This window comes from Orbicella franksi, chromosome 5 (assembly GCF_964199315.1).
Source record: "Orbicella franksi chromosome 5, jaOrbFran1.1, whole genome shotgun sequence".
Lineage (NCBI taxonomy): Eukaryota > Metazoa > Cnidaria > Anthozoa > Scleractinia > Merulinidae > Orbicella > Orbicella franksi.
Genome location: NC_138149.1, coordinates 11,447,649 through 11,461,084, shown reverse-complemented (window position 1 = coordinate 11,461,084; position 13,436 = coordinate 11,447,649). Strand labels below are relative to the sequence as shown.

The window sequence follows — 13,436 nt, the reverse complement described above, 5'->3', positions numbered from 1 at the left end:
AAACTCTGAGCTTACGTCGAGATGCTTGTCCGGGCGTAAGGGAGCGTTTGATTAATCAATCTAAAACAGATCTTAAGGAATAAAACCCCAGATGATCTGGAATACTTGTGTGAGCATATCGTTGGCAGTGGGAGCCACATGCAGTATTATCATGCTCGGCAATTGAAGTTATTGTGCAGAAAATATCGCACAATTACACAGCCGAGGGCAAAAAAAAAAAAAAAAAAAAAAAAAAGCGCGAGGGGAAACTTAGTACATGGAGCTAAGATAGATTGTCAGTGCTTTAGGTGACCATGCATGGCTACTAACTGAATGGCTTGGCCAACCGCTTGGCCAATGGCTCGTACACACAACGAATCGTAAATGCCCGCAATTAACGACCTCCGAAAGAAGTGAGCCCACCCCCCATCCCCTGAAAATAGAGGAACTAAGGTTCAAAAGTATAATTATTTTTCCAATCAATAACCTGAATAACGTAGGATAACCTGATGACGATTCAAATAGGGAAGGTATAGCTTATTCCAGGAGGAGTCATGAAGCGCCCTGGTAAAACAAACCCCGCAAGATTTTCATGAACTAACAAGAACGTACTAACAGGACATTTCTTTCAAATTGATATTACTAAAATTGACAACTTTGCAGCATTTTTAACAGGAACGCAGAAAAAGAACGTTTAATCATATTGAAATTAAAAAGTCGACCAGAGCAGTTAAAAAAAACAAAACAAAAACAAAAACAAAAAAAAAACCGGGAAGAGATACTTACAGTAGAAGTCATTTGTGTTCCCACATAGGGTGAGAGATTTTCGCCCATGTCAAGTTTCTTTTCTCTCGTAAGTTCCCGCGCGTTTAGAGAAGCGCCACACTCGCGTTTTAGGTGCAGGGTCCCAACTAATCCTTACCTAACTTTTTAAAGATGCTACTTTTAGCTGTCCCCCAAATCTACACACCTGTATTTCACTTGTGGAAAACTATCGATTTGCATAGTGTTTGGGTTGGACATTCTCGCGCAAATAAACTTTCTTTTCTCTCTTAAGTTCTTCGAGGTTTAGAGGTGCACCACACTCACGTTTTAGGTGCAGGGAACCCAACCAATGCTTACCTATCTTTTTGAAGATGCTACTTTAAGCCCTCCCCCGAATCTATACAAGTGTTTTCAGTTGTGGAAGTCTATCGATTTGGACAGTGCTTGGGTAAGAAATTCTCGCCCCTATGAACTTTCTCTTCTCTCATCAGTTCTTGCGCGTTTAGGTATGCACTACGCTCACGTTTTAGGCGCGGAGATTCCAACCAATGCTTACCTAACTTTTTAAAGATGCTACTTTTAGCCCTCCCCCAAATCTGCACTCGTGTATTTAACTTGTAGAAGTCCATCGATTTCGACATTGCTTGGGTGATAGATTCTCGTCCATATCAACTTTCTTTTCTCTCGTAAGTCCTCGCGCGTTTAGAGATGCGCCACACTCGCGTTTTACGCGCAGGGAACCCAACCAATGCTTACCTAACTTTTTAAAGATGCTACTTTAAGCCCTCCCCCAAATCTACACACGTGTAATTCACTTGTGGAAAACTATCGATTTGCACAGTGTTTGGGTTGGAAATTCTCGCCCATATCAACTTTCTTTTCTCTCGTAAGTTCTTGCGCGTTTAGAGATGCGCCACACTCGCGTTTTAGGTGCGGGAATCCCAACCAATGCTTACCTAACTTTTTAAAGATGCTACTTTTAGTCCTCCCCCAAATCTACAGATGCGTATTTCACTTGTGGAAAACTATCAATTTGCACAGTGTTTGGGTTGGACATTCTCGCCCATATCAACTTTCGTTTCTCTCGTAAATTCTCGCGTGTTTAGAGATGCGCCACACTCGCGTTTTACGTGTGTGAATCCCAACCATTGCTTACTTAACTTTTCAAAGATCCTACTTTTAGCCCTCCCCCAAATCTACACACGTGTATTTCACTTGTGGAAGTCTATTGATTTGAACAGTGCTTAAGTGAGATTTTCTCGCTGCTATCAACTTTGTTCTCTTTTGTTAGTTCTCGCGCATTTAGAGGTGCGCGGCACTCGCGTTTTAGGTGCGGGAATCCCAACCAATGCTTACCTAACCTTTTGAAGATGCTACTTTTAGCCCTCCCCCAAATCGACACACGTGTATTTCACTTGTGGAAAACTATTGATTTTCACAGTGTTTGGGTTGGAAATTCTCGCCCATATCAACTTTCTTTTCACTCGTAAGTTTTCAACCGTTAAGAGATGCGCCACACTCGCGTTTTAGGTGCGGGAGTCCCAACCAATACTTAACTAACTTTTTAAAGATGCTACTTTTAGCCCTTCCCCAAATCTACGCACGTGTATTTCACTTGTGGAAGTCTATCGATTTGTACAGTGCTTGGATGAGAGATTCTCGCCCATATCAACTTTCTTTTCTCTCGTAAGTTCTCAGGCATTTAGAGATGCGCCAATTTCAAGTTCTAGGTGCAGGGATCCCAACCAATGCTTAACTAGATGCTACTTTTAGCCCTCGCCCAAATCTACACGTGTGTATTTCACTTGTGGAAAACTATCGATTTGCGCATTGTTTGGGTTGGACATTCCCGCCCATATCAACTTTCTTTTCTCTCGTAAGTTCTCGCCCGTTTAGAGATGCGCCACACTCGCGTATTAGGTGCGGAATCCCAACCAATGCTTACCTAACTTTTAAAAGATGCTACCTTTAGCCCTGCCCCAAATCTACACATGTGTATTTCACGTGTGGAAGGTCTATCGATTTGGACGATGCTTGGGTGAGAGATTCTCGCCCATAACAACTTTCTTTTCTCTCGTTAGTTCTCGAGCGTTTACAGATGCGCCAAACTTACGTTTCAGGTACAGGTATTCCAACCAATGGTTACCTAACTTTTTAAAGATGCTACTTTCAGCCCTCCCCTAAATCTACACACGTGTATTTCACTTGTGGAAGTCTATCGATTTGGACAGTGCTTAGGTGAGATTTTCTCGCCTCATCAACTTTCTTTTCTCTTGTTAGTTCTCACGCATTTAGAGATGCACCGCACTTGGGTTTTAGGAGCAGGGATCCCAACCACGGCTTGCCTAACTTTTTAAAGATGCTACTCTTGGGCACAAGACCCGTTGTTAAAATCGATAAACGATTTCCTAAAGTTGAAAAAAGCGGTATAGACGGCTTTGGGGGCGCATTTACAGAGTATTCACTAATGGGCGGGTGTTTTGACACATGAATATGTGACATCCGAATCGCTAACAAGTATTTATTATGCACTTATATATCCCTATTTAACTTATGGTTGCGTACTGTGGGGTAATAATTACGAGGCTCCATTGTCACTATTGGTGAGACTACAAAACAAAGCTATCAGAATAATCAACAATGTGTTACTTCGTGATCATATTACTCCCCATTATGTAAACCTTGGTCTTATTAAGCTTCCTGACATTGTTAAACTATATACCTGCCAGCTATTATATGACCACTTAATTGATGAAAAACCGTCTAATTACACCTTATCTCTGGTATCTGAGCAACATAACTACGTTACTCGAAGTGCATCCCTACAACACTTAAATCCCGGTTTCTCCAGAATAAATATAAGGAAATTTTGCCCCACTGTTATTGGATGTTACTATTGGAATGACCTTCCTTATCTATACGTAACTTAGCGACTAGAAAACGTTTTAAAAAAGCACTCTTCCGGTATTATTTTGCTCAGTATTAATTAATTCATACCTCTTCCTCTCCTATGTTAGGTTAACTTTTTTACCCTCATTATTATTATCAATTAAACAAGGGCATCTAATTAGCTTGCTATATTTTTGCCCTTTTCCATTTCTCCTCTTACTTGTAAGTAAGTAAGTAAGTAAAGACTTTATTTAAAGAGGGTAGCACTAAAATAGTATAAAAATACTAACAAACCAGTGGCCCTCCAAAAATTATGTACAATACGGATGTTAAAACTATGGCATAATTATGAGATAATATAACGAATAAAAATACAATAGATAAGAGATAAAATCAATTAAAAATACAATAAGTATAACTAAATCACAGAATAAAATGATTTAAAAGCTGCTGTTCTTCAAAATTTTTTTCCAAAGAGAGTTCCTAAAAGAATTAAGCGACGCTATTTTCCGCATTGATAGCGGTAAGCTGTTCCAGGCTTGTTTACTTTATATTTATCTTTGTAATTTTAGAATGGAATAAATAAATAAAATGAAAAAAATGAAGTCCAGTTCAGGTATCGCGTCTTATCTCACGTCTTCTTAACAGGCACTGAGGGTCATAGGATGGTAAAGCCTGCTGCAGGGGTTCAGTTGATAGTAGCCTACCAACAGGCTCACCTCTAAAGGAGCTACGTCACGACTTGCGCATCTTGAAATGTGTAGCCTAAATGTTTCAAGTCCGTTGATCGTAATCCGTGTATATTATCTCCATCATTAAGCATACTTGTTCCTTTATGCATTATTAATGTATCCTTGGTGTTTTTCTATCTTAGCAAACTACTTTTTTCAGGTTTGCTTCAATTTTCAGCTAATTTTCTACGTGGTTAAAATAACTCAAATTATTATATCTCTCAGTTAGTACGCGCGTTGCGATTGGTAAATTTAGCGGGCCGTATTCTCCTGTACGGCCGCTAAAATATAAAGTTGTTTTTGTTGCCAAGATGTTCCGAGATTTATCGCCAAGTTTTCTTAACTTTTATAGCAAGTAAAAGTTCAAAAGTTTCTTTTACTCTAAATTGTGTATTAAAGCGTGCTAACGACTTAAAATCGATTTCAAATTGGCTCGTTTTGCTTTTGACGTCCGTCAGAAATTTGAAGCCGTTCCATGTGAATAGAAATCGTTCACGAACGCGCGTCAGGCACACAGTAGAGATATAATAAATATCTCACTAACCTCTTCTTCTCGGTCCATACTGTAATTTACGGATCCGCGTTTTTTCCCCTTCGATTTATGGCATGCGCGCATCGCGCTTGGGCCATATAAATCGATGGGGAAAAAAACTCGGTCCGTAACTTACAGTGCGGACCTCGAACTCGATTAGTAAGAGCTTTATACCGTGACTGAGCTCCTTTAAGGTTATTCCCCAGTATTGCATTGCGCATTCCTACTGCGCATAATTTTACGCGTGATTAGCGCGCGCGCATTAAAAAATGGCGGCTTTTTCTTTACAACTGGACCTCGCCATAGAGGTAAATCGTCATTTTCTCCCAAACGAGTATGGTGACCTATCATTTTTTTCTGTTGTTTTGAATTGAGTAAAAAATTTCCCTGTGTGAAATAAATATGGACCAATTCTCAGTGTAGAACAAAAACCAATCGTCGGAAACGTGAATTTAGCAAGCAATCGTGACTACAATCACGTTGCTATTATACGGATTTGTATGGGTATAAACAAGGTGCTGTTGCTCCTAAACGAACATGGGGACCCCTCATTTTTATTTCCAAATTTAAGTTCCTATAATATAAACGATCAATAGGCAACGTTTCACAAAATTCTCAGTGCAGGTTCTATTTCAGTGAAATGACCTTAAGTCACACGCAGAGCGCACGCGCAAAGAGCGAACAGGGAGTCCGCGAACTAAGCGATCTGTCGAGGAGGACTCTGGTACAGAAGTGCCACTTGAACATGTACTGTTAACGTTAATTGTTATTGTGGACTTGAATTTAAAGGAAAATAGAAATGAGTATATAAGTCGTGTTTTTCGATGAATCCTTGTTCCAACGCAAGGAAATAAACGATACGTTTTTTTTACTATAGAATCTTACTTGTAGTTATCCATCCCGCGCGCGGCCGTCTGCTGTATGTAACCGCGTCCTATCTGGTTCAAACCTAATTTGCAAAGTTTTCGACACTAAGTTTTCACATGATGAAATTCTTATCGACTGAGATATGTCTGGCCAGAAGAAAATATATCTGGCTCTCGATCCATACATCCTGACCTCGAGCCAAATATTTCCCGTCCGGCCCTCCAACTGAGTCGATAAGTACATATTATTTCCGGCTGTTTACTCACGTGGTGTCTCAATTATGATTCAAATATTTCCTATGAAAGTTGATTAAACCAACACAATATGTTTGCTATCCAATTTCAGTCAAAATAAAACAAGTAATTCCGGCAGGAGACAAGCATAAATAATACGCCATATTATACAGTCAGTTACGTTGTAGAGTTTGTTTGTTGTGCCATTAACACAGAAGCCAATTTAGCTGGATGATAAATCTCTTCACTAACCGGAGAAAGATACAACCAAAGAACAATTACACTTCTAATTGTGTACGAATAGTAATCAGTGGCGGATCTAGGGAAGGGGCCCGGGGCCCCTTATTTTGGGTGAACAGAAGGAATAAAAGCCGGCAGGAGAAGCATAACAACCCCCCCCCCCCCCCTTTAGCTCAAGGTCTGGATCCGCCACTGGTAACTGTGTACAAATAGTCAAAAGATAATTTTACCATGTTAAAGACTGTACACCTTTGTGGAAAGCCACGGCGCATTACAATTTCCGTCCACACTACGCCGGAGGAATTTGAATGAGAACGGAGGGTTCACTCTGAGAACGCATCAAATGCTTTCCGTCCGCAATACACCGGAGGAATTTAAAAACGCAACAATTACCAGTCATTATGGATTCGTGTTTGAGGAAACCTCAGGCAGGGAAATCACACGATTATCGTAACCCCATCGTTGTCGAAAACCTTCCTTCTCAAAATGTTTTCCGTCCACACGGAAACGAAAAGCCGTCGTTTTGGAATTCCTCCGCCGGTATGGGGAGCGTTTACGAAAAGCTCCATTTTCGTGACGGATTAGACGGTAATGCTAACCGTAAATCATGCTGCAACATCAGATCAATGATTACCTCAATTTTTTTTTTTTCATCTCATGGGCATGTTAATCGGCTCATATTTATTTATTTATTTTATTCGTATGTTTCTTGAGTGATTGATTAATTGTCAATGAATGATTGATTGATTCGATTGATTCAGTGAATGAATGAGTAGAATTCATTGGCATCTCATCCAACTCCGTCATGAGACACACAAACTGACATGCTATGTCCAATAAAGGATTCAAAACGGATAAAAGAGATCTCTCAACATGCGTGTGGCCTACTAACCTCAAGATTAAATGAATGAGGGATATAAATAAACCGTTTGTACCCATACTTAACCTCAAAAACGTCTTGGCGTTAGTCCATGACCTAACTGTGGAAACAGAATTCCTCGCGCTCATTCCAGAAGGTTTTCAAGCACGAACGATTGTAGTTTTCAAAAATTCCTTTTTTCAAACTCATCGTGATTGACAACGTTGTTTCATTTACTGTCCTTTACGAGAAGATGGCCATACTTTTAAAGATCACAGTGTCGTTTTTGGTTTGTTCAACTCTCATTTGTTATGGCAAGGATCAATTATTTGATCAATCTCTCGAGCAAATTGGTAAGTTGTCCACATAATGTCACGCAGCACGTTTTCGTCTGGTGTTTGAAGATATTTGTAGGTCTCAACATGAAGTCCATTCCTCGACTGTAGTAGAAGCCCAGTTGTTATTTGACAGCTTGTTAATAATGTACTAGTCTACATGTACATGCGAGTTATCCGGGCGGGGAGGGAGGAGTTAGAGGATACTCACAGCTCACAGCAAGCCTGGATGGGGTGATACCGAGGAGGACACAATTTAAGCCAAGAAATACCTAATTTTTGAACTACAAAGCTCTGTCGTAATCATGTTACGTTATAGTTGCAACGCGTAGAAACGTACAATAGTTTGAAGGCTTGTTCGAAGCAAGGACTGTTCCCTCCCCCCTCCCCCCACCACCCCATCTCGGATACCGCTTTCCTGACTTGCCTGTCTTTATTAGATCTCGCTATGTTCTTTTTTGTAACGTTGAAAATTTTTCAGCACTTTCCTGATTATGAACTTAATACCTAAATATAAAAGAATGCCGACAGTCGTAATCTGAATTCTGATTTATGAACAATATCTCCATTACTACAAAGCCCGGGATTAAATCCTTCTTGTTACCTAGGCCGGAGATTGTTTTGAAAGCTTGCTTTAATAACAACTACCTAATAAGACTAAGTCGATTGGACAGGTAATAATTAAAGGATTAAAAAAAGAATGGATAACGGATTTTAAATGATTAGTACAAATTATGCAAACAAAACATACCTCAGATATGGGTTACATTCGTTTTACCGTGAGTATCTCAGTGAACAGCGTACTATCTGTACAAAACAGTGTAGTTTATGCAGTCGACGCTGGTCATCTTCACTGTTTTCTTTGGTCTTAAAATGGAATGCTGTATAAGTCAATTTAGGTTGCCCGCTGTTCGTTGTCGTAAAAGTAATTTCTCTGAAAGCAGCTCTTATAGATAGTTTTTGGTGATGCATCTCGTGTTCTCCTTGTCAGACAGTTATCAAAACAGAAATCCTAATTGATGTAATGACAAAATGATTCCGCTGCGATATCAAAGGAAATCATGACCTTTCACTTTTAAGTTAATCCCACTAATTTTAAAATAGAATGCAGTGACCTCACGTTTTACTTACACATTTTGCAACGTTAATCTGTAAGCTTCCGAGAAACATGCAGTTGATTAAACAAGTTAATAACAAGCTAATAAGAACCAACAAGAAACACATAACAAAGAAATGGAAAATGCAACATTAATAAAAGAGAGTTAAAAAAGCCAAGGGCTTCCTTTTGAATTCAAGGGGCAATTAATCTGGTCTATTCTGTACAAAGTTCGAATTAAACTTAAAGCCCACCTTTGAGCTAATACAGAGCATTTACCTTCTTCATGCACTCGGTTTGTCAAAACCGTTCAAAAGCGCGCAATATTAGTAGAGATTTATAAAAGCACACTACAATTTAAACTATATAATATGTCTTTCATGTCCACATTCGTTAGTTTCCGTCTCATATTAGAGGTCAGCCTGAATACCGACTCATGTCTTGTACTCCTGGAATTTTTTTTCTCATTTATTTATGTAACTCTGCGAGGTGACGTAAACTAGAGAAACACAACTATATAAATATATTTATTGACCAGAGATTGCTGATATAAAATTGTGGTCTCATGAATTCCCTGTGAGGTCCGTATGATGTAGATATGTCATATGGCAAAACAATTGCTAAATGTCTGAAATAATTTCCAAACAGCTAACTTCTAGGACTCGTCATCATTAAACATCCCTATCAAAAGAGGACTGCAGCGGAAAGAAAGGTTGTTGTTGGTGGTGTTGTTGTTGTTTTAAGATGATGACACCTCGATCAAAATTGCTTCCAACTGAATTCCACTGAAGCGAAATTAAAAATTCCTTGCTGGCTTGTGCTCAAAGGTGAGTCCTTGGGGACAGGCTCCTTCTTCCCGTTTGGATATTTTAGAGACTTAAATCAGGGTACTAACGTACAAACATAAATTTGGTGACACGTGATGAATTTTCTTGTGCCGGTAGTGACCGAGGAATATTGGGACGCCCTAGAGGAACAGGACAACGAAGATGCAGGAGGTATGTATATATAAAAAAGAGTTATTGAGCAAAACTAACTGCATCACGTAAATTAATTTTCTGAAACATTTCTGAACGTATTGCCTTGCATAGGGTGACTGCGACCGCAGTACGGGCGGCCGTCAAAATCGAGCTTTCCTACCGACACGACACGAGTCTTTCTCTTCGCAGCTGACAAGAATAAAGACAATGCTAAAGTTGCTTTGGCCTCTTCTTATACTTAACTCGATAATTCTGGGTTTAATTAAATTACCTGGCGACATTTCACGAACTATAAGCAATTTGACGGACGCGGGCAGCCCATATTTGGTGCCATATTATTCAATTTGTGACACAAAATGTTTCATGTTTTCCACTTTTTCTAATCTGATATGGTGTTTGGAATTATAAACCCTTTTCGTGAATACTCAATGCCGTCTTCAGTGACAAAAGTTGCCCGACTTTAATACCTTTTCTGTAAAATATACATTGAAGTCGGGACAATACAGTTTTTCCGCCTGCTGAATCCTGATTGGTCAATTCAAAGTTTAGTCGCACCAGTCGTATACAAGGTGACCGTGACAATTCAACAGACAAAGCGTTTTTTGGTCTGTTAGGACTGCAGAGAGGCTTTTGAGGCCCTCAAACTGTAACTGTCAGAGCATTAAGCTTTAACAATGAAACTTGGGGATTTATAGCACGTCCAAAATTATTTCCCTCCAGTTCCACATGGAAAGAGATGTTAAATAACGTAGAAATGACCAGCTTCTTCCATTTTATTATTTTCATGAAACGTTATAAAACCGCTAAAAATGGCTCAAGGTAGTCGAAGAAAGTAAAGAAAGCTACAAATAAATAAGAAGAGTAACAATAAGGAAGTTTTTTTTTTTTTTTAAAGAGAGCAAAAGTCAAAATTTACGGAACATGTCGTCAAAATGTGGTTGCCATGGTAATGTCAAGATCCTTGACCAAAGACCTGTCATACCAAACTGTTCCTAGACAAATTTTAGCAAAATTCGTCAAATTTGGAGTTCGTAAACTTAATGCTTTTACAAAAAACGAAGAGAGGCTTTCTTAAGCTTTCTCTCTTGCCCTGAATGCGGTAAAACTGAAAAAAAAAAACACACATCCAAGAGATCAATTATGACTTGATGTTTTCTTTTTGTTAGCAGAGATTGTCTGCTGGTTCAATAAAAGAATCCTGAAGGTTGGAGAAAAACTCAGCAATAACTGTGTTTGCAGGAAGTCTGGTTTTATCGTATGCCCTTAGTTACAGCAGGTAACTGAAACTACAGACAATGAATTGTTGAGATGACTTCTAATAAGGCAAAGAAAAAGAACATTGAATGATAAAACAGACACGCATAAAACGAAATTGTTCATAGTAGCTGTCATTATAATGCAAAACACATGATTTGTGAGGGGCGGGGAATAAGTTAAAATCGGCAAATGTTGTTAGGTATGGCGGTACAATTTTGTGCATCTCAAGAAATGAAATGGCTTCACGTTAGCTAACTCTACAAGGTTTCGCTTAACCATTTCAAACTAACCGTAATGGTAAATTAACTAACACACATAATTTGCTTCAGTATCAGGACGAGCTGATTTTCTGAGAACTGTCTTCTTTGTAAAGTTTTCCCCTGGCAGACCGCATGTTTAATCTGATTCAGTAGCATTATAACATGTCAACAATCATGGCGTCTACAGTGAATAAGGCCTAATTTTGCCAGCTTCCATACCATAAACGACTCATAAACTGTGAACCTCTTAAGGGCACGGTGGCCATCAACAGTACAGAATAAAACCAGTCAGCTTTCACCAACTTACCTGTTTCAAATTTATACTGAGAAGATGGGGTTGCAGAAAGCGTGTGATCTGAGTCTTGTTACAATTCTCGTTGTAGAAGGGTATTCGATAAATAAGGTAAATCGTGTTTTCTAAAAATCATTTTTATTTAATTAAAATGATCAGAACTGAGGCTGTCAGTTCGATTAATGAATTATTAACTCAAACTGCATGAAGAGAATAACTGGGTTTTGACAAGAATGATACCAAGACTAATACGAAGCTAATCGTAGGAGGTTTGTAAACATTACCTTCATTTACACTGACTTTTTTTTTCACAGCAGCCATTGATGACGAGATAGAGAGTAAATGGAAATTTGAAATACTGACCAAGATCGAGCGAAACACAGCTTTTTCGACTCTTCCAGGGAAATTGTAACAATGTAAAGTAAATCTAATTTATAGTTAACAATACCTTGTGTAAAATTATTGTAACGAGAGAGTGTAATAAAATAATTAATTAAAAAAAGCTGAAAGAGAGGACATAGGCCGCTTGTAACTGCGTTTTTATATGAAGTGCACTTTATTTTAGTGATAAATAAGTCTCTTAAAGCTGACACATTCTTCGATACTGTGAGGGTGTTAAAAAATGTTGTCAATAACAATGCCAAAATAACGAAACGCGCGAAGTCTAAAAATAGAACGCAAATTATAATCATTATTTTGTTTTTGTTGCTCAACACATAATTACTTACATTGCCTTACTCTACTTACAACACGACACAATACTTAACCTACTTACAATACACTACATTATTGTTATTATTATTATCATTATTATTATTATTATTAATATTATTATAACTATTATTATTATTATATCTAATGCTTTTACTGACTTTCAAACGTCACTTACAATACATAAAAAAAAACACTTAGTTACAATGCTTGGCTTTACCTTACTTACTTACAATACGCAATAATTACTTATTATAACTTACACATGACGCTACTTAAGGAGTTACAATACAATGTAATTACTTAATTATAGAAAAAAAACCAACAAACAAGCTAAAAAAAGAGACCTCGCAACAAATTACTAAGGGTAACGCCTTAAATGGTGAGAAGGAATTTCCACTTCTGTTCGAATTCCCTTTCACCATTCAACGTGGCAGCAATATATTTTTCTATCTCGATTTTATGCTGCACTAATGAGATGAAGTCGCTGAAAACGAACATAGTATTATTTAGAGCGTTGATATAAAGAAAGTATTTGCCCAGCATTATGAGGTGGTTGAGGGTCAAACGGTGAGTACAGGGACGAGGTATTCCAAATAATACCTCTGGCTCGGAGAGAAGTAAACTCGCGTTACTTACGGTAGAATACCACCTTTGGAACTTTTACCAAAAGGAAGACGCCTGCGGTGTTTTGACTATCAGAGGGACAGAAAGGGCAGGATGGGGAGGCAGCCTTGTTCATTTTGTATAATATACTGTTCGTGGCTAAAATGTTGTGTACGATTTTGTGCTGGAACATTGCCAATTTAACTTCTTTTGTGGCTGTGAACGGCAGAAGAGAAATTTTATTTAGATATTCTTTTGCGATGACGTATGATAAGAGTTTTCTTTTCTGAAGTGGGATGAGGAAGATTTTCTAACGTTAGCAGTTTGCCGTATAACATCTTGCACGTTATAGTACCCATTAGTGGCGGGGGGTGTAATAGAGTCGCCAGAATTAACGTGAAGGAGCTTCTTCCAACTTTGAGGGATCGCAGATAAAAGACTATAATATTGTAAAAAGTTGCAATTTAGCGTGTATTTATTGCGCAAGGAAAGGAAAGGCAGGAAGCAATTCTCATGCTCGTCAAGAAGGTCTGAAATTTGCTTTACACCTGCTCGATGCCAATGAGGCAGATATACCATTTTTTTGTCAATCGTAATGAATTTGTTGTTCCAGATTGTCCGAGACAGTATCTCGGTCTTGCTGTGAGGTTGAGAATGTGCTGAGAATGCAAATTATTGAAACCCCGCGAGAGTCAGACAACACTAAGCGTTTGCTGAGAGAAATAGTAGGAAAGTACAGGCCAAATTTTCGTTTTAAAAATTGTTTTAGGAACACTTGCTTACGCGCTTGAAAAAGCGTCAAAT

General features: G+C 38.6%; 1 long non-coding RNA gene across 2 annotated transcripts; it reads left to right on the top strand.

Moving 5' to 3' along the window:
* Window positions 1-7,203: 7,203 nt before the first annotated feature.
* LOC145487426 (uncharacterized) lies at window positions 7,204-11,826 on the top strand. 2 transcript variants are annotated; one of them, XR_014049404.1, is made up of 4 exons: window positions 7,204-7,448; window positions 9,471-9,524; window positions 10,676-10,782; window positions 11,630-11,826. It is a non-coding gene; the product is annotated as an uncharacterized LOC145487426 (long non-coding RNA). The 2 variants fall into 2 exon arrangements; XR_014049403.1 differs by having other exon boundaries at window positions 10,673-10,782.
* The last annotated feature ends 1,610 nt before the right edge of the window (window positions 11,827-13,436 follow it).